Source organism: Acipenser ruthenus, unplaced genomic scaffold (genome assembly GCF_902713425.1).
Source record: "Acipenser ruthenus unplaced genomic scaffold, fAciRut3.2 maternal haplotype, whole genome shotgun sequence".
NCBI classification, from domain to species: Eukaryota; Metazoa; Chordata; class Actinopteri; order Acipenseriformes; family Acipenseridae; genus Acipenser; species Acipenser ruthenus.
The window spans coordinates 37,227-58,968 of NW_026708231.1; the positions used below are offsets into that span (position 1 = coordinate 37,227).

General features: G+C 41.6%; 35 non-coding genes across 35 annotated transcripts; 17 read left to right on the plus strand and 18 right to left on the minus strand.

Annotated features, from left to right (window-relative positions):
• Positions 1 to 164: 164 nt before the first annotated feature.
• On the minus strand, positions 165 to 304 carry LOC131730167 (U4 spliceosomal RNA). Its single transcript, XR_009323928.1, has one exon. It is a non-coding gene; the product is annotated as a U4 spliceosomal RNA (small nuclear RNA).
• Positions 305 to 1,494: 1,190 nt separating this feature from the next.
• trnav-cac (transfer RNA valine (anticodon CAC)) lies at positions 1,495 to 1,567 on the minus strand. Its single transcript has one exon. It is a non-coding gene; the product is annotated as a tRNA-Val (tRNA).
• A 127-nt stretch (positions 1,568 to 1,694) lies between these two features.
• trnav-aac (transfer RNA valine (anticodon AAC)) lies at positions 1,695 to 1,767 on the plus strand. Its single transcript has one exon. It is a non-coding gene; the product is annotated as a tRNA-Val (tRNA).
• Positions 1,768 to 2,323: 556 nt separating this feature from the next.
• LOC131730132 (U7 small nuclear RNA) lies at positions 2,324 to 2,380 on the plus strand. Its single transcript, XR_009323893.1, has one exon. It is a non-coding gene; the product is annotated as a U7 small nuclear RNA (small nuclear RNA).
• Positions 2,381 to 2,619: 239 nt separating this feature from the next.
• Positions 2,620 to 2,759, minus strand: LOC131730168 (U4 spliceosomal RNA). Its single transcript, XR_009323929.1, has one exon. It is a non-coding gene; the product is annotated as a U4 spliceosomal RNA (small nuclear RNA).
• A 1,190-nt stretch (positions 2,760 to 3,949) lies between these two features.
• trnav-cac (transfer RNA valine (anticodon CAC)) lies at positions 3,950 to 4,022 on the minus strand. Its single transcript has one exon. It is a non-coding gene; the product is annotated as a tRNA-Val (tRNA).
• A 127-nt stretch (positions 4,023 to 4,149) lies between these two features.
• Positions 4,150 to 4,222, plus strand: trnav-aac (transfer RNA valine (anticodon AAC)). The gene has a single exon. It is a non-coding gene; the product is annotated as a tRNA-Val (tRNA).
• A 555-nt stretch (positions 4,223 to 4,777) lies between these two features.
• Positions 4,778 to 4,834, plus strand: LOC131730154 (U7 small nuclear RNA). Its single transcript, XR_009323915.1, has one exon. It is a non-coding gene; the product is annotated as a U7 small nuclear RNA (small nuclear RNA).
• Positions 4,835 to 5,073: 239 nt separating this feature from the next.
• LOC131730169 (U4 spliceosomal RNA) lies at positions 5,074 to 5,213 on the minus strand. Its single transcript, XR_009323930.1, has one exon. It is a non-coding gene; the product is annotated as a U4 spliceosomal RNA (small nuclear RNA).
• Positions 5,214 to 6,403: 1,190 nt separating this feature from the next.
• Positions 6,404 to 6,476, minus strand: trnav-cac (transfer RNA valine (anticodon CAC)). Its single transcript has one exon. It is a non-coding gene; the product is annotated as a tRNA-Val (tRNA).
• Positions 6,477 to 6,603: 127 nt separating this feature from the next.
• Positions 6,604 to 6,676, plus strand: trnav-aac (transfer RNA valine (anticodon AAC)). Its single transcript has one exon. It is a non-coding gene; the product is annotated as a tRNA-Val (tRNA).
• Positions 6,677 to 7,231: 555 nt separating this feature from the next.
• Positions 7,232 to 7,288, plus strand: LOC131730133 (U7 small nuclear RNA). Its single transcript, XR_009323894.1, has one exon. It is a non-coding gene; the product is annotated as a U7 small nuclear RNA (small nuclear RNA).
• A 239-nt stretch (positions 7,289 to 7,527) lies between these two features.
• LOC131730170 (U4 spliceosomal RNA) lies at positions 7,528 to 7,667 on the minus strand. The gene has a single exon (XR_009323931.1). It is a non-coding gene; the product is annotated as a U4 spliceosomal RNA (small nuclear RNA).
• A 1,190-nt stretch (positions 7,668 to 8,857) lies between these two features.
• trnav-cac (transfer RNA valine (anticodon CAC)) lies at positions 8,858 to 8,930 on the minus strand. Its single transcript has one exon. It is a non-coding gene; the product is annotated as a tRNA-Val (tRNA).
• A 127-nt stretch (positions 8,931 to 9,057) lies between these two features.
• trnav-aac (transfer RNA valine (anticodon AAC)) lies at positions 9,058 to 9,130 on the plus strand. Its single transcript has one exon. It is a non-coding gene; the product is annotated as a tRNA-Val (tRNA).
• A 555-nt stretch (positions 9,131 to 9,685) lies between these two features.
• Positions 9,686 to 9,742, plus strand: LOC131730134 (U7 small nuclear RNA). The gene has a single exon (XR_009323895.1). It is a non-coding gene; the product is annotated as a U7 small nuclear RNA (small nuclear RNA).
• A 239-nt stretch (positions 9,743 to 9,981) lies between these two features.
• On the minus strand, positions 9,982 to 10,121 carry LOC131730171 (U4 spliceosomal RNA). The gene has a single exon (XR_009323932.1). It is a non-coding gene; the product is annotated as a U4 spliceosomal RNA (small nuclear RNA).
• Positions 10,122 to 11,311: 1,190 nt separating this feature from the next.
• Positions 11,312 to 11,384, minus strand: trnav-cac (transfer RNA valine (anticodon CAC)). Its single transcript has one exon. It is a non-coding gene; the product is annotated as a tRNA-Val (tRNA).
• Positions 11,385 to 11,511: 127 nt separating this feature from the next.
• Positions 11,512 to 11,584, plus strand: trnav-aac (transfer RNA valine (anticodon AAC)). The gene has a single exon. It is a non-coding gene; the product is annotated as a tRNA-Val (tRNA).
• Positions 11,585 to 12,140: 556 nt separating this feature from the next.
• On the plus strand, positions 12,141 to 12,197 carry LOC131730135 (U7 small nuclear RNA). The gene has a single exon (XR_009323896.1). It is a non-coding gene; the product is annotated as a U7 small nuclear RNA (small nuclear RNA).
• A 239-nt stretch (positions 12,198 to 12,436) lies between these two features.
• Positions 12,437 to 12,576, minus strand: LOC131730172 (U4 spliceosomal RNA). The gene has a single exon (XR_009323933.1). It is a non-coding gene; the product is annotated as a U4 spliceosomal RNA (small nuclear RNA).
• Positions 12,577 to 13,766: 1,190 nt separating this feature from the next.
• On the minus strand, positions 13,767 to 13,839 carry trnav-cac (transfer RNA valine (anticodon CAC)). The gene has a single exon. It is a non-coding gene; the product is annotated as a tRNA-Val (tRNA).
• A 127-nt stretch (positions 13,840 to 13,966) lies between these two features.
• Positions 13,967 to 14,039, plus strand: trnav-aac (transfer RNA valine (anticodon AAC)). Its single transcript has one exon. It is a non-coding gene; the product is annotated as a tRNA-Val (tRNA).
• A 556-nt stretch (positions 14,040 to 14,595) lies between these two features.
• Positions 14,596 to 14,652, plus strand: LOC131730136 (U7 small nuclear RNA). Its single transcript, XR_009323897.1, has one exon. It is a non-coding gene; the product is annotated as a U7 small nuclear RNA (small nuclear RNA).
• Positions 14,653 to 14,891: 239 nt separating this feature from the next.
• On the minus strand, positions 14,892 to 15,031 carry LOC131730173 (U4 spliceosomal RNA). Its single transcript, XR_009323934.1, has one exon. It is a non-coding gene; the product is annotated as a U4 spliceosomal RNA (small nuclear RNA).
• A 1,190-nt stretch (positions 15,032 to 16,221) lies between these two features.
• On the minus strand, positions 16,222 to 16,294 carry trnav-cac (transfer RNA valine (anticodon CAC)). Its single transcript has one exon. It is a non-coding gene; the product is annotated as a tRNA-Val (tRNA).
• A 127-nt stretch (positions 16,295 to 16,421) lies between these two features.
• Positions 16,422 to 16,494, plus strand: trnav-aac (transfer RNA valine (anticodon AAC)). The gene has a single exon. It is a non-coding gene; the product is annotated as a tRNA-Val (tRNA).
• Positions 16,495 to 17,049: 555 nt separating this feature from the next.
• On the plus strand, positions 17,050 to 17,106 carry LOC131730155 (U7 small nuclear RNA). The gene has a single exon (XR_009323916.1). It is a non-coding gene; the product is annotated as a U7 small nuclear RNA (small nuclear RNA).
• A 239-nt stretch (positions 17,107 to 17,345) lies between these two features.
• LOC131730174 (U4 spliceosomal RNA) lies at positions 17,346 to 17,485 on the minus strand. The gene has a single exon (XR_009323935.1). It is a non-coding gene; the product is annotated as a U4 spliceosomal RNA (small nuclear RNA).
• A 1,190-nt stretch (positions 17,486 to 18,675) lies between these two features.
• trnav-cac (transfer RNA valine (anticodon CAC)) lies at positions 18,676 to 18,748 on the minus strand. The gene has a single exon. It is a non-coding gene; the product is annotated as a tRNA-Val (tRNA).
• Positions 18,749 to 18,875: 127 nt separating this feature from the next.
• On the plus strand, positions 18,876 to 18,948 carry trnav-aac (transfer RNA valine (anticodon AAC)). Its single transcript has one exon. It is a non-coding gene; the product is annotated as a tRNA-Val (tRNA).
• Positions 18,949 to 19,503: 555 nt separating this feature from the next.
• LOC131730138 (U7 small nuclear RNA) lies at positions 19,504 to 19,560 on the plus strand. The gene has a single exon (XR_009323899.1). It is a non-coding gene; the product is annotated as a U7 small nuclear RNA (small nuclear RNA).
• Positions 19,561 to 19,799: 239 nt separating this feature from the next.
• On the minus strand, positions 19,800 to 19,939 carry LOC131730175 (U4 spliceosomal RNA). The gene has a single exon (XR_009323936.1). It is a non-coding gene; the product is annotated as a U4 spliceosomal RNA (small nuclear RNA).
• A 1,190-nt stretch (positions 19,940 to 21,129) lies between these two features.
• trnav-cac (transfer RNA valine (anticodon CAC)) lies at positions 21,130 to 21,202 on the minus strand. Its single transcript has one exon. It is a non-coding gene; the product is annotated as a tRNA-Val (tRNA).
• Positions 21,203 to 21,329: 127 nt separating this feature from the next.
• trnav-aac (transfer RNA valine (anticodon AAC)) lies at positions 21,330 to 21,402 on the plus strand. The gene has a single exon. It is a non-coding gene; the product is annotated as a tRNA-Val (tRNA).
• Positions 21,403 to 21,742: the final 340 nt, after the last annotated feature.

Consider the following 21,742-nt stretch of genomic DNA (forward strand, 5'->3'; position numbering starts at 1 on the left):
TGACACAACAGGAGAAACGGCCCCTAACCTTGTAAATACACTTGTATGTTATAAAGAGTAAAAAGATCAACTCAAATGTTGTGCCCAATCAGTAGAATACAAAACCAAACCCAGAATGTCAAAGCGTCAACATTTGTTCTGTTCTTTCAACTACATGATAGCAGACTCTGTGAGACTGTCAAAAATTGCCAGCGGCGACTATATTTCAAGTCACCACGGCGGGGTATTGGTTAAAGTTTTCAACTAGCAATAATCACGCCTCGGACAAACCTCATGGGCTATGATACTGCCACTGCGCAAAGCTACAGAACTTGGGATAACTAAATGCTACCCCCTACAGCAAAGACATTTGACTTGCCGGTGGGCAAGTTACTGCGATATAATACAGTACAGTTAAATGATCCCTCAAACGTAGAGGTTTATGTTATCGACACTGCAGCCTCACAATGCAACAGAGTCCACTTTTTTATTCCGATTATATATGAACTGAAGTGTAGACCGTCATTGCTTTGGTGCACATAGGAGTGATGGGATACCAAGATGCAAATCTATCTGTCTCGCTCTCTTGCATCTAACATAAGCAAACGTTATTTATTTTTTTTATATAATGGTCACTAGTTATAAGTCTCCCCATCCTACAATGTGGGGTTTCATTTTTCAATCCTTTTATCTGACAATTACCTCCACAAGTAAATAAATGAATTCGCATACAGGGAGTTGAACCCTGGTCACCTGGGTGAAAAAACGGGAATCGTAACCACTAGATCATATGGGAAATCACTGCTTCTTGTTTGCTACCCGAAGCCAGCAGAGAAATGTGCAGGTCATTTTTTTACACTGCTGCCATCGAAAGGGCAAAACAATGAATCGAACCTGGATTGCTCATTTTAGACCGCTCCAAATGATTTGTTTAATGCAGTGTATTTTTCTTTTGCGATGTTTTGATTACTCCCCCCGTGACTTTCATTCTGATTTGGGCACCCCCTTTCGTGCACGGATTTGAAAAGCATAAACTTTAACTGCAATATTTGTACCTGTGATTCTGTAGGTATATGAATAAACTGACATCTGTCGAAACTCGGGATATAACCCGGGAAATTTAGATATTCAACCTAACGATCGCCCTCCTGAGCTTTGTCGGCATGAATGACATAGTTGATCAAACTCTTCTTTGTTCTACGAGAACCAGCAACATTTTGTGAGACCAGATAGTCGTCTTGTTCTGTACAGACCTGCGAATTCATGGAATTTGAAAACATTCCGCATTTTAACATGCATTTTAAGAAGAAGAGTCAGAGTATCAACATTGTCGTTTCTGTGAGTCAAGCAGCAGTCGAAGCCAAAACGTTGCAGAGTGCATTCTCACTCCGTTTAATATACAGTCAGACTTGCATTGACAATGCACCATGCACACTACAAATACATCGTTCTGGTCTGGGTGGCTGTTTACCTGGGGAGAATAAATACATACAGTGAAAAAAAGATGCCGTGCTGTGTTTCCACCCGGTTTCGAACCGGGGACCTTTCGCGTGTGAGGCGAACGTGATAACCACTACACTATGGAAACATGTTGCTTAACAAACGATCCGTGTGTTGCGCTCTAAGCATACAGTGCCGATTACCCATTTTGGATCCTGCAGTGCAAGGCAGTCTTCACTTAAAGCCCAGCTGAATGTAACAATGTACATGTGAAAGTTTCCATAGTGTAGTGGTTATCACGTTCGCCTAACACGCGAAAGGTCCCCGGTTCGAAACCGGGTGGAAACATGTGCTTGTTCGTTTTTTTGTTGCGGTCTTCTCCGCTCTCTGTGAGTCCAGCAGCAGACTGCGTCAAAAAGTTGCACTGAGAATTGATTGATTTATTTTATTTTATTAATGGGTGTTTCATTCGAGAAGCAGCTGTATCAGAGTGGCGCAGCGGAAGCGTGCTGAGCCTTATAACCCAGAGGTCGACGGAGCGAAACCGTCTTCTGTTAGCCTTTTTTTTTCTTCTGTTGGCAAAGTAGTTGTTTTTAAAAGATGAACTCTAGTCAAAAGATATTGTATTATTTTTGCAACTACAGTCTGAATACTAAAATTGCCTTTGAAGAGAAGTTACATAATGTGCATGATATATCTGGGAGAAAGGAAAGCAATAGAACGGAGAGTTCCCATGACCTCCATGCATGGCTGTTTTCATGATATATTCATGTGCGTAAATTGTTTGGTAGGTTAACTCCCCAACCCCAAAACAGATTTCCATGTTTCTTTTTCGTGTGTCACCACAACTTTAATGCTACTGCAAAAAAGCCAGATATCTATTAACATGGCTGGGGAGGCAAATTGATGTTTAGCTCTTTTAGTATTTGTCTAGAAGGTTTTCTCCGTGTCGAATGCCCCGTGTTTTGTAAAATGAAAGATGACGCGTTGTTAGCGTGCGCGTTCCGAATGCCTGCCAGCTGCATAGTAATATAATTGACACAACAGGAGAAACGGCCCCTAACCTTGTAAATACACTTGTATGTTATAAAGAGTAAAAAGATCAACTCAAATGTTGTGCCCAATCAGTAGAATACAAAACCAAACCCAGAATGTCAAAGCGTCAACATTTGTTCTGTTCTTTCAACTACATGATAGCAGACTCTGTGAGACTGTCAAAAATTGCCAGCGGCGACTATATTTCAAGTCACCACGGCGGGGTATTGGTTAAAGTTTTCAACTAGCAATAATCACGCCTCGGACAAACCTCATGGGCTATGATACTGCCACTGCGCAAAGCTACAGAACTTGGGATAACTAAATGCTACCCCCTACAGCAAAGACATTTGACTTGCCGGTGGGCAAGTTACTGCGATATAATACAGTACAGTTAAATGATCCCTCAAACGTAGAGGTTTATGTTATCGACACTGCAGCCTCACAATGCAACAGAGTCCACCTTTTTATTCCGATTATATATGAACTGAAGTGTAGACCGTCATTGCTTTGGTGCACATAGGAGTGATGGGATACCAAGATGCAAATCTATCTGTCTCGCTCTCTTGCATCTAACATAAGCAAACGTTATTTATTTTTTTTATATAATGGTCACTAGTTATAAGTCTCCCCATCCTACAATGTGGGGTTTCATTTTTCAATCCTTTTATCTGACAATTACCTCCACAAGTAAATAAATGAATTCGCATACAGGGAGTTGAACCCTGGTCACCTGGGTGAAAAAACGGGAATCGTAACCACTAGATCATATGGGAAATCACTGCTTCTTGTTTGCTACCCGAAGCCAGCAGAGAAATGTGCAGGTCATTTTTTTACACTGCTGCCATCGAAAGGGCAAAACAATGAATCGAACCTGGATTGCTCATTTTAGACCGCTCCAAATGATTTGTTTAATGCAGTGTATTTTTCTTTTGCGATGTTTTGATTACTCCCCCCGTGACTTTCATTCTGATTTGGGCACCCCCTTTCGTGCACGGATTTGAAAAGCATAAACTTTAACTGCAATATTTGTACCTGTGATTCTGTAGGTATATGAATAAACTGACATCTGTCGAAACTCGGGATATAACCCGGGAAATTTAGATATTCAACCTAACGATCGCCCTCCTGAGCTTTGTCGGCATGAATGACATAGTTGATCAAACTCTTCTTTGTTCTACGAGAACCAGCAACATTTTGTGAGACCAGATAGTCGTCTTGTTCTGTACAGACCTGCGAATTCATGGAATTTGAAAACATTCCGCATTTTAACATGCATTTTAAGAAGAAGAGTCAGAGTATCAACATTGTCGTTTCTGTGAGTCAAGCAGCAGTCGAAGCCAAAACGTTGCAGAGTGCATTCTCACTCCGTTTAATATACAGTCAGACTTGCATTGACAATGCACCATGCACACTACAAATACATCGTTCTGGTCTGGGTGGCTGTTTACCTGGGGAGAATAAATACATACAGTGAAAAAAATATGCCGTGCTGTGTTTCCACCCGGTTTCGAACCGGGGACCTTTCGCGTGTGAGGCGAACGTGATAACCACTACACTATGGAAACATGTTGCTTAACAAACGATCCGTGTGTTGCGCTCTAAGCATACAGTGCCGATTACCCATTTTGGATCCTGCAGTGCAAGGCAGTCTTCACTTAAAGCCCAGCTGAATGTAACAATGTACATGTGAAAGTTTCCATAGTGTAGTGGTTATCACGTTCGCCTAACACGCGAAAGGTCCCCGGTTCGAAACCGGGTGGAAACATGTGCTTGTTCGTTTTTTTGTTGCGGTCTTCTCCGCTCTCTGTGAGTCCAGCAGCAGACTGCGTCAAAAAGTTGCACTGAGAATTGATTGATTTATTTTATTTTATTAATGGGTGTTTCATTCGAGAAGCAGCTGTATCAGAGTGGCGCAGCGGAAGCGTGCTGAGCCTTATAACCCAGAGGTCGACGGAGCGAAACCGTCTTCTGTTAGCCTTTTTTTTCTTCTGTTGGCAAAGTAGTTGTTTTTAAAAGATGAACTCTAGTCAAAAGATATTGTATTATTTTTGCAACTACAGTCTGAATACTAAAATTGCCTTTGAAGAGAAGTTACATAATGTGCATGATATATCTGGGAGAAAGGAAAGCAATAGAACGGAGAGTTCCCATGACCTCCATGCATGGCTGTTTTCATGATATATTCATGTGCGTAAATTGTTTGGTAGGTTAACTCCCCAACCCCAAAACAGATTTCCGTGTTTCTTTTTCGTGTGTCACCACAACTTTAATGCTACTGCAAAAAAGCCAGATATCTATTAACATGGCTGGGGAGGCAAATTGATGTTTAGCTCTTTTAGTATTTGTCTAGAAGGTTTTCTCCGTGTCGAGTGCCCCGTGTTTTGTAAAATGAAAGATGACGCGTTGTTAGCGTGCGCGTTCCGAATGCCTGCCAGCTGCATAGTAATATAATTGACACAACAGGAGAAACGGCCCCTAACCTTGTAAATACACTTGTATGTTATAAAGAGTAAAAAGATCAACTCAAATGTTGTGCCCAATCAGTAGAATACAAAACCAAACCCAGAATGTCAAAGCGTCAACATTTGTTCTGTTCTTTCAACTACATGATAGCAGACTCTGTGAGACTGTCAAAAATTGCCAGCGGCGACTATATTTCAAGTCACCACGGCGGGGTATTGGTTAAAGTTTTCAACTAGCAATAATCACGCCTCGGACAAACCTCATGGGCTATGATACTGCCACTGCGCAAAGCTACAGAACTTGGGATAACTAAATGCTACCCCCTACAGCAAAGACATTTGACTTGCCGGTGGGCAAGTTACTGCGATATAATACAGTACAGTTAAATGATCCCTCAAACGTAGAGGTTTATGTTATCGACACTGCAGCCTCACAATGCAACAGAGTCCACTTTTTTATTCCGATTATATATGAACTGAAGTGTAGACCGTCATTGCTTTGGTGCACATAGGAGTGATGGGATACCAAGATGCAAATCTATCTGTCTCGCTCTCTTGCATCTAACATAAGCAAACGTTATTTATTTTTTTTATATAATGGTCACTAGTTATAAGTCTCCCCATCCTACAATGTGGGGTTTCATTTTTCAATCCTTTTATCTGACAATTACCTCCACAAGTAAATAAATGAATTCGCATACAGGGAGTTGAACCCTGGTCACCTGGGTGAAAAAACGGGAATCGTAACCACTAGATCATATGGGAAATCGCTGCTTCTTGTTTGCTACCCGAAGCCAGCAGAGAAATGTGCAGGTCATTTTTTTACACTGCTGCCATCGAAAGGGCAAAACAATGAATCGAACCTGGATTGCTCATTTTAGACCGCTCCAAATGATTTGTTTAATGCAGTGTATTTTTCTTTTGCGATGTTTTGATTACTCCCCCCGTGACTTTCATTCTGATTTGGGCACCCCCTTTCGTGCACGGATTTGAAAAGCATAAACTTTAACTGCAATATTTGTACCTGTGATTCTGTAGGTATATGAATAAACTGACATCTGTCGAAACTCGGGATATAACCCGGGAAATTTAGATATTCAACCTAACGATCGCCCTCCTGAGCTTTGTCGGCATGAATGACATAGTTGATCAAACTCTTCTTTGTTCTACGAGAACCAGCAACATTTTGTGAGACCAGATAGTCGTCTTGTTCTGTACAGACCTGCGAATTCATGGAATTTGAAAACATTCCGCATTTTAACATGCATTTTAAGAAGAAGAGTCAGAGTATCAACATTGTCGTTTCTGTGAGTCAAGCAGCAGTCGAAGCCAAAACGTTGCAGAGTGCATTCTCACTCCGTTTAATATACAGTCAGACTTGCATTGACAATGCACCATGCACACTACAAATACATCGTTCTGGTCTGGGTGGCTGTTTACCTGGGGAGAATAAATACATACAGTGAAAAAAAGATGCCGTGCTGTGTTTCCACCCGGTTTCGAACCGGGGACCTTTCGCGTGTGAGGCGAACGTGATAACCACTACACTATGGAAACATGTTGCTTAACAAACGATCCGTGTGTTGCGCTCTAAGCATACAGTGCCGATTACCCATTTTGGATCCTGCAGTGCAAGGCAGTCTTCACTTAAAGCCCAGCTGAATGTAACAATGTACATGTGAAAGTTTCCATAGTGTAGTGGTTATCACGTTCGCCTAACACGCGAAAGGTCCCCGGTTCGAAACCGGGTGGAAACATGTGCTTGTTCGTTTTTTTGTTGCGGTCTTCTCCGCTCTCTGTGAGTCCAGCAGCAGACTGCGTCAAAAAGTTGCACTGAGAATTGATTGATTTATTTTATTTTATTAATGGGTGTTTCATTCGAGAAGCAGCTGTATCAGAGTGGCGCAGCGGAAGCGTGCTGAGCCTTATAACCCAGAGGTCGACGGAGCGAAACCGTCTTCTGTTAGCCTTTTTTTTCTTCTGTTGGCAAAGTAGTTGTTTTTAAAAGATTAACTCTAGTCAAAAGATATTGTATTATTTTTGCAACTACAGTCTGAATACTAAAATTGCCTTTGAAGAGAAGTTACATAATGTGCATGATATATCTGGGAGAAAGGAAAGCAATAGAACGGAGAGTTCCCATGACCTCCATGCATGGCTGTTTTCATGATATATTCATGTGCGTAAATTGTTTGGTAGGTTAACTCCCCAACCCCAAAACAGATTTCCGTGTTTCTTTTTCGTGTGTCACCACAACTTTAATGCTACTGCAAAAAAGCCAGATATCTATTAACATGGCTGGGGAGGCAAATTGATGTTTAGCTCTTTTAGTATTTGTCTAGAAGGTTTTCTCCGTGTCGAATGCCCCGTGTTTTGTAAAATGAAAGATGACGCGTTGTTAGCGTGCGCGTTCCGAATGCCTGCCAGCTGCATAGTAATATAATTGACACAACAGGAGAAACGGCCCCTAACCTTGTAAATACACTTGTATGTTATAAAGAGTAAAAAGATCAACTCAAATGTTGTGCCCAATCAGTAGAATACAAAACCAAACCCAGAATGTCAAAGCGTCAACATTTGTTCTGTTCTTTCAACTACATGATAGCAGACTCTGTGAGACTGTCAAAAATTGCCAGCGGCGACTATATTTCAAGTCACCACGGCGGGGTATTGGTTAAAGTTTTCAACTAGCAATAATCACGCCTCGGACAAACCTCATGGGCTATGATACTGCCACTGCGCAAAGCTACAGAACTTGGGATAACTAAATGCTACCCCCTACAGCAAAGACATTTGACTTGCCGGTGGGCAAGTTACTGCGATATAATACAGTACAGTTAAATGATCCCTCAAACGTAGAGGTTTATGTTATCGACACTGCAGCCTCACAATGCAACAGAGTCCACTTTTTTATTCCGATTATATATGAACTGAAGTGTAGACCGTCATTGCTTTGGTGCACATAGGAGTGATGGGATACCAAGATGCAAATCTATCTGTCTCGCTCTCTTGCATCTAACATAAGCAAACGTTATTTATTTTTTTTATATAATGGTCACTAGTTATAAGTCTCCCCATCCTACAATGTGGGGTTTCATTTTTCAATCCTTTTATCTGACAATTACCTCCACAAGTAAATAAATGAATTCGCATACAGGGAGTTGAACCCTGGTCACCTGGGTGAAAAAACGGGAATCGTAACCACTAGATCATATGGGAAATCGCTGCTTCTTGTTTGCTACCCGAAGCCAGCAGAGAAATGTGCAGGTCATTTTTTTACACTGCTGCCATCGAAAGGGCAAAACAATGAATCGAACCTGGATTGCTCATTTTAGACCGCTCCAAATGATTTGTTTAATGCAGTGTATTTTTCTTTTGCGATGTTTTGATTACTCCCCCCGTGACTTTCATTCTGATTTGGGCACCCCCTTTCGTGCACGGATTTGAAAAGCATAAACTTTAACTGCAATATTTGTACCTGTGATTCTGTAGGTATATGAATAAACTGACATCTGTCGAAACTCGGGATATAACCCGGGAAATTTAGATATTCAACCTAACGATCGCCCTCCTGAGCTTTGTCGGCATGAATGACATAGTTGATCAAACTCTTCTTTGTTCTACGAGAACCAGCAACATTTTGTGAGACCAGATAGTCGTCTTGTTCTGTACAGACCTGCGAATTCATGGAATTTGAAAACATTCCGCATTTTAACATGCATTTTAAGAAGAAGAGTCAGAGTATCAACATTGTCGTTTCTGTGAGTCAAGCAGCAGTCGAAGCCAAAACGTTGCAGAGTGCATTCTCACTCCGTTTAATATACAGTCAGACTTGCATTGACAATGCACCATGCACACTACAAATACATCGTTCTGGTCTGGGTGGCTGTTTACCTGGGGAGAATAAATACATACAGTGAAAAAAAGATGCCGTGCTGTGTTTCCACCCGGTTTCGAACCGGGGACCTTTCGCGTGTGAGGCGAACGTGATAACCACTACACTATGGAAACATGTTGCTTAACAAACGATCCGTGTGTTGCGCTCTAAGCATACAGTGCCGATTACCCATTTTGGATCCTGCAGTGCAAGGCAGTCTTCACTTAAAGCCCAGCTGAATGTAACAATGTACATGTGAAAGTTTCCATAGTGTAGTGGTTATCACGTTCGCCTAACACGCGAAAGGTCCCCGGTTCGAAACCGGGTGGAAACATGTGCTTGTTCGTTTTTTTGTTGCGGTCTTCTCCGCTCTCTGTGAGTCCAGCAGCAGACTGCGTCAAAAAGTTGCACTGAGAATTGATTGATTTATTTTATTTTATTAATGGGTGTTTCATTCGAGAAGCAGCTGTATCAGAGTGGCGCAGCGGAAGCGTGCTGAGCCTTATAACCCAGAGGTCGACGGAGCGAAACCGTCTTCTGTTAGCCTTTTTTTTCTTCTGTTGGCAAAGTAGTTGTTTTTAAAAGATGAACTCTAGTCAAAAGATATTGTATTATTTTTGCAACTACAGTCTGAATACTAAAATTGCCTTTGAAGAGAAGTTACATAATGTGCATGATATATCTGGGAGAAAGGAAAGCAATAGAACGGAGAGTTCCCATGACCTCCATGCATGGCTGTTTTCATGATATATTCATGTGCGTAAATTGTTTGGTAGGTTAACTCCCCAACCCCAAAACAGATTTCCGTGTTTCTTTTTCGTGTGTCACCACAACTTTAATGCTACTGCAAAAAAGCCAGATATCTATTAACATGGCTGGGGAGGCAAATTGATGTTTAGCTCTTTTAGTATTTGTCTAGAAGGTTTTCTCCGTGTCGAATGCCCCGTGTTTTGTAAAATGAAAGATGACGCGTTGTTAGCGTGCGCGTTCCGAATGCCTGCCAGCTGCATAGTAATATAATTGACACAACAGGAGAAACGGCCCCTAACCTTGTAAATACACTTGTATGTTATAAAGAGTAAAAAGATCAACTCAAATGTTGTGCCCAATCAGTAGAATACAAAACCAAACCCAGAATGTCAAAGCGTCAACATTTGTTCTGTTCTTTCAACTACATGATAGCAGACTCTGTGAGACTGTCAAAAATTGCCAGCGGCGACTATATTTCAAGTCACCACGGCGGGGTATTGGTTAAAGTTTTCAACTAGCAATAATCACGCCTCGGACAAACCTCATGGGCTATGATACTGCCACTGCGCAAAGCTACAGAACTTGGGATAACTAAATGCTACCCCCTACAGCAAAGACATTTGACTTGCCGGTGGGCAAGTTACTGCGATATAATACAGTACAGTTAAATGATCCCTCAAACGTAGAGGTTTATGTTATCGACACTGCAGCCTCACAATGCAACAGAGTCCACTTTTTTATTCCGATTATATATGAACTGAAGTGTAGACCGTCATTGCTTTGGTGCACATAGGAGTGATGGGATACCAAGATGCAAATCTATCTGTCTCGCTCTCTTGCATCTAACATAAGCAAACGTTATTTATTTTTTTTATATAATGGTCACTAGTTATAAGTCTCCCCATCCTACAATGTGGGGTTTCATTTTTCAATCCTTTTATCTGACAATTACCTCCACAAGTAAATAAATGAATTCGCATACAGGGAGTTGAACCCTGGTCACCTGGGTGAAAAAACGGGAATCGTAACCACTAGATCATATGGGAAATCACTGCTTCTTGTTTGCTACCCGAAGCCAGCAGAGAAATGTGCAGGTCATTTTTTTACACTGCTGCCATCGAAAGGGCAAAACAATGAATCGAACCTGGATTGCTCATTTTAGACCGCTCCAAATGATTTGTTTAATGCAGTGTATTTTTCTTTTGCGATGTTTTGATTACTCCCCCCGTGACTTTCATTCTGATTTGGGCACCCCCTTTCGTGCACGGATTTGAAAAGCATAAACTTTAACTGCAATATTTGTACCTGTGATTCTGTAGGTATATGAATAAACTGACATCTGTCGAAACTCGGGATATAACCCGGGAAATTTAGATATTCAACCTAACGATCGCCCTCCTGAGCTTTGTCGGCATGAATGACATAGTTGATCAAACTCTTCTTTGTTCTACGAGAACCAGCAACATTTTGTGAGACCAGATAGTCGTCTTGTTCTGTACAGACCTGCGAATTCATGGAATTTGAAAACATTCCGCATTTTAACATGCATTTTAAGAAGAAGAGTCAGAGTATCAACATTGTCGTTTCTGTGAGTCAAGCAGCAGTCGAAGCCAAAACGTTGCAGAGTGCATTCTCACTCCGTTTAATATACAGTCAGACTTGCATTGACAATGCACCATGCACACTACAAATACATCGTTCTGGTCTGGGTGGCTGTTTACCTGGGGAGAATAAATACATACAGTGAAAAAAAGATGCCGTGCTGTGTTTCCACCCGGTTTCGAACCGGGGACCTTTCGCGTGTGAGGCGAACGTGATAACCACTACACTATGGAAACATGTTGCTTAACAAACGATCCGTGTGTTGCGCTCTAAGCATACAGTGCCGATTACCCATTTTGGATCCTGCAGTGCAAGGCAGTCTTCACTTAAAGCCCAGCTGAATGTAACAATGTACATGTGAAAGTTTCCATAGTGTAGTGGTTATCACGTTCGCCTAACACGCGAAAGGTCCCCGGTTCGAAACCGGGTGGAAACATGTGCTTGTTCGTTTTTTTGTTGCGGTCTTCTCCGCTCTCTGTGAGTCCAGCAGCAGACTGCGTCAAAAAGTTGCACTGAGAATTGATTGATTTATTTTATTTTATTAATGGGTGTTTCATTCGAGAAGCAGCTGTATCAGAGTGGCGCAGCGGAAGCGTGCTGAGCCTTATAACCCAGAGGTCGACGGAGCGAAACCGTCTTCTGTTAGCCTTTTTTTTTCTTCTGTTGGCAAAGTAGTTGTTTTTAAAAGATGAACTCTAGTCAAAAGATATTGTATTATTTTTGCAACTACAGTCTGAATACTAAAATTGCCTTTGAAGAGAAGTTACATAATGTGCATGATATATCTGGGAGAAAGGAAAGCAATAGAACGGAGAGTTCCCATGACCTCCATGCATGGCTGTTTTCATGATATATTCATGTGCGTAAATTGTTTGGTAGGTTAACTCCCCAACCCCAAAACAGATTTCCATGTTTCTTTTTCGTGTGTCACCACAACTTTAATGCTACTGCAAAAAAGCCAGATATCTATTAACATGGCTGGGGAGGCAAATTGATGTTTAGCTCTTTTAGTATTTGTCTAGAAGGTTTTCTCCGTGTCGAATGCCCCGTGTTTTGTAAAATGAAAGATGACGCGTTGTTAGCGTGCGCGTTCCGAATGCCTGCCAGCTGCATAGTAATATAATTGACACAACAGGAGAAACGGCCCCTAACCTTGTAAATACACTTGTATGTTATAAAGAGTAAAAAGATCAACTCAAATGTTGTGCCCAATCAGTAGAATACAAAACCAAACCCAGAATGTCAAAGCGTCAACATTTGTTCTGTTCTTTCAACTACATGATAGCAGACTCTGTGAGACTGTCAAAAATTGCCAGCGGCGACTATATTTCAAGTCACCACGGCGGGGTATTGGTTAAAGTTTTCAACTAGCAATAATCACGCCTCGGACAAACCTCATGGGCTATGATACTGCCACTGCGCAAAGCTACAGAACTTGGGATAACTAAATGCTACCCCCTACAGCAAAGACATTTGACTTGCCGGTGGGCAAGTTACTGCGATATAATACAGTACAGTTAAATGATCCCTCAAACGTAGAGGTTTATGTTATCGACACTGCAGCCTCACAATGCAACAGAGTCCACTTTTTTATTCCGATTATATATGAACTGAAGTGTAGACCGTCATTGCTTTGGTGCACATAGGAGTGATGGGATACCAAGATGCAAATCTATCTGTCTCGCTCTCTTGCATCTAACATAAGCAAACGTTATTTATTTTTTTTATATAATGGTCACTAGTTATAAGTCTCCCCATCCTACAATGTGGGGTTTCATTTTTCAATCCTTTTATCTGACAATTACCTCCACAAGTAAATAAATGAATTCGCATACAGGGAGTTGAACCCTGGTCACCTGGGTGAAAAAACGGGAATCGTAACCACTAGATCATATGGGAAATCACTGCTTCTTGTTTGCTACCCGAAGCCAGCAGAGAAATGTGCAGGTCATTTTTTTACACTGCTGCCATCGAAAGGGCAAAACAATGAATCGAACCTGGATTGCTCATTTTAGACCGCTCCAAATGATTTGTTTAATGCAGTGTATTTTTCTTTTGCGATGTTTTGATTACTCCCCCCGTGACTTTCATTCTGATTTGGGCACCCCCTTTCGTGCACGGATTTGAAAAGCATAAACTTTAACTGCAATATTTGTACCTGTGATTCTGTAGGTATATGAATAAACTGACATCTGTCGAAACTCGGGATATAACCCGGGAAATTTAGATATTCAACCTAACGATCGCCCTCCTGAGCTTTGTCGGCATGAATGACATAGTTGATCAAACTCTTCTTTGTTCTACGAGAACCAGCAACATTTTGTGAGACCAGATAGTCGTCTTGTTCTGTACAGACCTGCGAATTCATGGAATTTGAAAACATTCCGCATTTTAACATGCATTTTAAGAAGAAGAGTCAGAGTATCAACATTGTCGTTTCTGTGAGTCAAGCAGCAGTCGAAGCCAAAACGTTGCAGAGTGCATTCTCACTCCGTTTAATATACAGTCAGACTTGCATTGACAATGCACCATGCACACTACAAATACATCGTTCTGGTCTGGGTGGCTGTTTACCTGGGGAGAATAAATACATACAGTGAAAAAAAGATGCCGTGCTGTGTTTCCACCCGGTTTCGAACCGGGGACCTTTCGCGTGTGAGGCGAACGTGATAACCACTACACTATGGAAACATGTTGCTTAACAAACGATCCGTGTGTTGCGCTCTAAGCATACAGTGCCGATTACCCATTTTGGATCCTGCAGTGCAAGGCAGTCTTCACTTAAAGCCCAGCTGAATGTAACAATGTACATGTGAAAGTTTCCATAGTGTAGTGGTTATCACGTTCGCCTAACACGCGAAAGGTCCCCGGTTCGAAACCGGGTGGAAACATGTGCTTGTTCGTTTTTTTGTTGCGGTCTTCTCCGCTCTCTGTGAGTCCAGCAGCAGACTGCGTCAAAAAGTTGCACTGAGAATTGATTGATTTATTTTATTTTATTAATGGGTGTTTCATTCGAGAAGCAGCTGTATCAGAGTGGCGCAGCGGAAGCGTGCTGAGCCTTATAACCCAGAGGTCGACGGAGCGAAACCGTCTTCTGTTAGCCTTTTTTTTTCTTCTGTTGGCAAAGTAGTTGTTTTTAAAAGATGAACTCTAGTCAAAAGATATTGTATTATTTTTGCAACTACAGTCTGAATACTAAAATTGCCTTTGAAGAGAAGTTACATAATGTGCATGATATATCTGGGAGAAAGGAAAGCAATAGAACGGAGAGTTCCCATGACCTCCATGCATGGCTGTTTTCATGATATATTCATGTGCGTAAATTGTTTGGTAGGTTAACTCCCCAACCCCAAAACAGATTTCCATGTTTCTTTTTCGTGTGTCACCACAACTTTAATGCTACTGCAAAAAAGCCAGATATCTATTAACATGGCTGGGGAGGCAAATTGATGTTTAGCTCTTTTAGTATTTGTCTAGAAGGTTTTCTCCGTGTCGAATGCCCCGTGTTTTGTAAAATGAAAGATGACGCGTTGTTAGCGTGCGCGTTCCGAATGCCTGCCAGCTGCATAGTAATATAATTGACACAACAGGAGAAACGGCCCCTAACCTTGTAAATACACTTGTATGTTATAAAGAGTAAAAAGATCAACTCAAATGTTGTGCCCAATCAGTAGAATACAAAACCAAACCCAGAATGTCAAAGCGTCAACATTTGTTCTGTTCTTTCAACTACATGATAGCAGACTCTGTGAGACTGTCAAAAATTGCCAGCGGCGACTATATTTCAAGTCACCACGGCGGGGTATTGGTTAAAGTTTTCAACTAGCAATAATCACGCCTCGGACAAACCTCATGGGCTATGATACTGCCACTGCGCAAAGCTACAGAACTTGGGATAACTAAATGCTACCCCCTACAGCAAAGACATTTGACTTGCCGGTGGGCAAGTTACTGCGATATAATACAGTACAGTTAAATGATCCCTCAAACGTAGAGGTTTATGTTATCGACACTGCAGCCTCACAATGCAACAGAGTCCACCTTTTTATTCCGATTATATATGAACTGAAGTGTAGACCGTCATTGCTTTGGTGCACATAGGAGTGATGGGATACCAAGATGCAAATCTATCTGTCTCGCTCTCTTGCATCTAACATAAGCAAACGTTATTTATTTTTTTTATATAATGGTCACTAGTTATAAGTCTCCCCATCCTACAATGTGGGGTTTCATTTTTCAATCCTTTTATCTGACAATTACCTCCACAAGTAAATAAATGAATTCGCATACAGGGAGTTGAACCCTGGTCACCTGGGTGAAAAAACGGGAATCGTAACCACTAGATCATATGGGAAATCACTGCTTCTTGTTTGCTACCCGAAGCCAGCAGAGAAATGTGCAGGTCATTTTTTTACACTGCTGCCATCGAAAGGGCAAAACAATGAATCGAACCTGGATTGCTCATTTTAGACCGCTCCAAATGATTTGTTTAATGCAGTGTATTTTTCTTTTGCGATGTTTTGATTACTCCCCCCGTGACTTTCATTCTGATTTGGGCACCCCCTTTCGTGCACGGATTTGAAAAGCATAAACTTTAACTGCAATATTTGTACCTGTGATTCTGTAGGTATATGAATAAACTGACATCTGTCGAAACTCGGGATATAACCCGGGAAATTTAGATATTCAACCTAACGATCGCCCTCCTGAGCTTTGTCGGCATGAATGACATAGTTGATCAAACTCTTCTTTGTTCTACGAGAACCAGCAACATTTTGTGAGACCAGATAGTCGTCTTGTTCTGTACAGACCTGCGAATTCATGGAATTTGAAAACATTCCGCATTTTAACATGCATTTTAAGAAGAAGAGTCAGAGTATCAACATTGTCGTTTCTGTGAGTCAAGCAGCAGTCGAAGCCAAAACGTTGCAGAGTGCATTCTCACTCCGTTTAATATACAGTCAGACTTGCATTGACAATGCACCATGCACACTACAAATACATCGTTCTGGTCTGGGTGGCTGTTTACCTGGGGAGAATAAATACATACAGTGAAAAAAATATGCCGTGCTGTGTTTCCACCCGGTTTCGAACCGGGGACCTTTCGCGTGTGAGGCGAACGTGATAACCACTACACTATGGAAACATGTTGCTTAACAAACGATCCGTGTGTTGCGCTCTAAGCATACAGTGCCGATTACCCATTTTGGATCCTGCAGTGCAAGGCAGTCTTCACTTAAAGCCCAGCTGAATGTAACAATGTACATGTGAAAGTTTCCATAGTGTAGTGGTTATCACGTTCGCCTAACACGCGAAAGGTCCCCGGTTCGAAACCGGGTGGAAACATGTGCTTGTTCGTTTTTTTGTTGCGGTCTTCTCCGCTCTCTGTGAGTCCAGCAGCAGACTGCGTCAAAAAGTTGCACTGAGAATTGATTGATTTATTTTATTTTATTAATGGGTGTTTCATTCGAGAAGCAGCTGTATCAGAGTGGCGCAGCGGAAGCGTGCTGAGCCTTATAACCCAGAGGTCGACGGAGCGAAACCGTCTTCTGTTAGCCTTTTTTTTCTTCTGTTGGCAAAGTAGTTGTTTTTAAAAGATGAACTCTAGTCAAAAGATATTGTATTATTTTTGCAACTACAGTCTGAATACTAAAATTGCCTTTGAAGAGAAGTTACATAATGTGCATGATATATCTGGGAGAAAGGAAAGCAATAGAACGGAGAGTTCCCATGACCTCCATGCATGGCTGTTTTCATGATATATTCATGTGCGTAAATTGTTTGGTAGGTTAACTCCCCAACCCCAAAACAGATTTCCGTGTTTCTTTTTCGTGTGTCACCACAACTTTAATGCTACTGCAAAAAAGCCAGATATCTATTAACATGGCTGGGGAGGCAAATTGATGTTTAGCTCTTTTAGTATTTGTCTAGAAGGTTTTCTCCGTGTCGAGTGCCCCGTGTTTTGTAAAATGAAAGATGACGCGTTGTTAGCGTGCGCGTTCCGAATGCCTGCCAGCTGCATAGTAATATAATTGACACAACAGGAGAAACGGCCCCTAACCTTGTAAATACACTTGTATGTTATAAAGAGTAAAAAGATCAACTCAAATGTTGTGCCCAATCAGTAGAATACAAAACCAAACCCAGAATGTCAAAGCGTCAACATTTGTTCTGTTCTTTCAACTACATGATAGCAGACTCTGTGAGACTGTCAAAAATTGCCAGCGGCGACTATATTTCAAGTCACCACGGCGGGGTATTGGTTAAAGTTTTCAACTAGCAATAATCACGCCTCGGACAAACCTCATGGGCTATGATACTGCCACTGCGCAAAGCTACAGAACTTGGGATAACTAAATGCTACCCCCTACAGCAAAGACATTTGACTTGCCGGTGGGCAAGTTACTGCGATATAATACAGTACAGTTAAATGATCCCTCAAACGTAGAGGTTTATGTTATCGACACTGCAGCCTCACAATGCAACAGAGTCCACTTTTTTATTCCGATTATATATGAACTGAAGTGTAGACCGTCATTGCTTTGGTGCACATAGGAGTGATGGGATACCAAGATGCAAATCTATCTGTCTCGCTCTCTTGCATCTAACATAAGCAAACGTTATTTATTTTTTTTATATAATGGTCACTAGTTATAAGTCTCCCCATCCTACAATGTGGGGTTTCATTTTTCAATCCTTTTATCTGACAATTACCTCCACAAGTAAATAAATGAATTCGCATACAGGGAGTTGAACCCTGGTCACCTGGGTGAAAAAACGGGAATCGTAACCACTAGATCATATGGGAAATCGCTGCTTCTTGTTTGCTACCCGAAGCCAGCAGAGAAATGTGCAGGTCATTTTTTTACACTGCTGCCATCGAAAGGGCAAAACAATGAATCGAACCTGGATTGCTCATTTTAGACCGCTCCAAATGATTTGTTTAATGCAGTGTATTTTTCTTTTGCGATGTTTTGATTACTCCCCCCGTGACTTTCATTCTGATTTGGGCACCCCCTTTCGTGCACGGATTTGAAAAGCATAAACTTTAACTGCAATATTTGTACCTGTGATTCTGTAGGTATATGAATAAACTGACATCTGTCGAAACTCGGGATATAACCCGGGAAATTTAGATATTCAACCTAACGATCGCCCTCCTGAGCTTTGTCGGCATGAATGACATAGTTGATCAAACTCTTCTTTGTTCTACGAGAACCAGCAACATTTTGTGAGACCAGATAGTCGTCTTGTTCTGTACAGACCTGCGAATTCATGGAATTTGAAAACATTCCGCATTTTAACATGCATTTTAAGAAGAAGAGTCAGAGTATCAACATTGTCGTTTCTGTGAGTCAAGCAGCAGTCGAAGCCAAAACGTTGCAGAGTGCATTCTCACTCCGTTTAATATACAGTCAGACTTGCATTGACAATGCACCATGCACACTACAAATACATCGTTCTGGTCTGGGTGGCTGTTTACCTGGGGAGAATAAATACATACAGTGAAAAAAAGATGCCGTGCTGTGTTTCCACCCGGTTTCGAACCGGGGACCTTTCGCGTGTGAGGCGAACGTGATAACCACTACACTATGGAAACATGTTGCTTAACAAACGATCCGTGTGTTGCGCTCTAAGCATACAGTGCCGATTACCCATTTTGGATCCTGCAGTGCAAGGCAGTCTTCACTTAAAGCCCAGCTGAATGTAACAATGTACATGTGAAAGTTTCCATAGTGTAGTGGTTATCACGTTCGCCTAACACGCGAAAGGTCCCCGGTTCGAAACCGGGTGGAAACATGTGCTTGTTCGTTTTTTTGTTGCGGTCTTCTCCGCTCTCTGTGAGTCCAGCAGCAGACTGCGTCAAAAAGTTGCACTGAGAATTGATTGATTTATTTTATTTTATTAATGGGTGTTTCATTCGAGAAGCAGCTGTATCAGAGTGGCGCAGCGGAAGCGTGCTGAGCCTTATAACCCAGAGGTCGACGGAGCGAAACCGTCTTCTGTTAGCCTTTTTTTTCTTCTGTTGGCAAAGTAGTTGTTTTTAAAAGATTAACTCTAGTCAAAAGATATTGTATTATTTTTGCAACTACAGTCTGAATACTAAAATTGCCTTTGAAGAGAAGTTACATAATGTGCATGATATATCTGGGAGAAAGGAAAGCAATAGAACGGAGAGTTCCCATGACCTCCATGCATGGCTGTTTTCATGATATATTCATGTGCGTAAATTGTTTGGTAGGTTAACTCCCCAACCCCAAAACAGATTTCCGTGTTTCTTTTTCGTGTGTCACCACAACTTTAATGCTACTGCAAAAAAGCCAGATATCTATTAACATGGCTGGGGAGGCAAATTGATGTTTAGCTCTTTTAGTATTTGTCTAGAAGGTTTTCTCCGTGTCGAATGCCCCGTGTTTTGTAAAATGAAAGATGACGCGTTGTTAGCGTGCGCGTTCCGAATGCCTGCCAGCTGCATAGTAATATAATTGACACAACAGGAGAAACGGCCCCTAACCTTGTAAATACACTTGTATGTTATAAAGAGTAAAAAGATCAACTCAAATGTTGTGCCCAATCAGTAGAATACAAAACCAAACCCAGAATGTCAAAGCGTCAACATTTGTTCTGTTCTTTCAACTACATGATAGCAGACTCTGTGAGACTGTCAAAAATTGCCAGCGGCGACTATATTTCAAGTCACCACGGCGGGGTATTGGTTAAAGTTTTCAACTAGCAATAATCACGCCTCGGACAAACCTCATGGGCTATGATACTGCCACTGCGCAAAGCTACAGAACTTGGGATAACTAAATGCTACCCCCTACAGCAAAGACATTTGACTTGCCGGTGGGCAAGTTACTGCGATATAATACAGTACAGTTAAATGATCCCTCAAACGTAGAGGTTTATGTTATCGACACTGCAGCCTCACAATGCAACAGAGTCCACTTTTTTATTCCGATTATATATGAACTGAAGTGTAGACCGTCATTGCTTTGGTGCACATAGGAGTGATGGGATACCAAGATGCAAATCTATCTGTCTCGCTCTCTTGCATCTAACATAAGCAAACGTTATTTATTTTTTTTATATAATGGTCACTAGTTATAAGTCTCCCCATCCTACAATGTGGGGTTTCATTTTTCAATCCTTTTATCTGACAATTACCTCCACAAGTAAATAAATGAATTCGCATACAGGGAGTTGAACCCTGGTCACCTGGGTGAAAAAACGGGAATCGTAACCACTAGATCATATGGGAAATCGCTGCTTCTTGTTTGCTACCCGAAGCCAGCAGAGAAATGTGCAGGTCATTTTTTTACACTGCTGCCATCGAAAGGGCAAAACAATGAATCGAACCTGGATTGCTCATTTTAGACCGCTCCAAATGATTTGTTTAATGCAGTGTATTTTTCTTTTGCGATGTTTTGATTACTCCCCCCGTGACTTTCATTCTGATTTGGGCACCCCCTTTCGTGCACGGATTTGAAAAGCATAAACTTTAACTGCAATATTTGTACCTGTGATTCTGTAGGTATATGAATAAACTGACATCTGTCGAAACTCGGGATATAACCCGGGAAATTTAGATATTCAACCTAACGATCGCCCTCCTGAGCTTTGTCGGCATGAATGACATAGTTGATCAAACTCTTCTTTGTTCTACGAGAACCAGCAACATTTTGTGAGACCAGATAGTCGTCTTGTTCTGTACAGACCTGCGAATTCATGGAATTTGAAAACATTCCGCATTTTAACATGCATTTTAAGAAGAAGAGTCAGAGTATCAACATTGTCGTTTCTGTGAGTCAAGCAGCAGTCGAAGCCAAAACGTTGCAGAGTGCATTCTCACTCCGTTTAATATACAGTCAGACTTGCATTGACAATGCACCATGCACACTACAAATACATCGTTCTGGTCTGGGTGGCTGTTTACCTGGGGAGAATAAATACATACAGTGAAAAAAAGATGCCGTGCTGTGTTTCCACCCGGTTTCGAACCGGGGACCTTTCGCGTGTGAGGCGAACGTGATAACCACTACACTATGGAAACATGTTGCTTAACAAACGATCCGTGTGTTGCGCTCTAAGCATACAGTGCCGATTACCCATTTTGGATCCTGCAGTGCAAGGCAGTCTTCACTTAAAGCCCAGCTGAATGTAACAATGTACATGTGAAAGTTTCCATAGTGTAGTGGTTATCACGTTCGCCTAACACGCGAAAGGTCCCCGGTTCGAAACCGGGTGGAAACATGTGCTTGTTCGTTTTTTTGTTGCGGTCTTCTCCGCTCTCTGTGAGTCCAGCAGCAGACTGCGTCAAAAAGTTGCACTGAGAATTGATTGATTTATTTTATTTTATTAATGGGTGTTTCATTCGAGAAGCAGCTGTATCAGAGTGGCGCAGCGGAAGCGTGCTGAGCCTTATAACCCAGAGGTCGACGGAGCGAAACCGTCTTCTGTTAGCCTTTTTTTTCTTCTGTTGGCAAAGTAGTTGTTTTTAAAAGATGAACTCTAGTCAAAAGATATTGTATTATTTTTGCAACTACAGTCTGAATACTAAAATTGCCTTTGAAGAGAAGTTACATAATGTGCA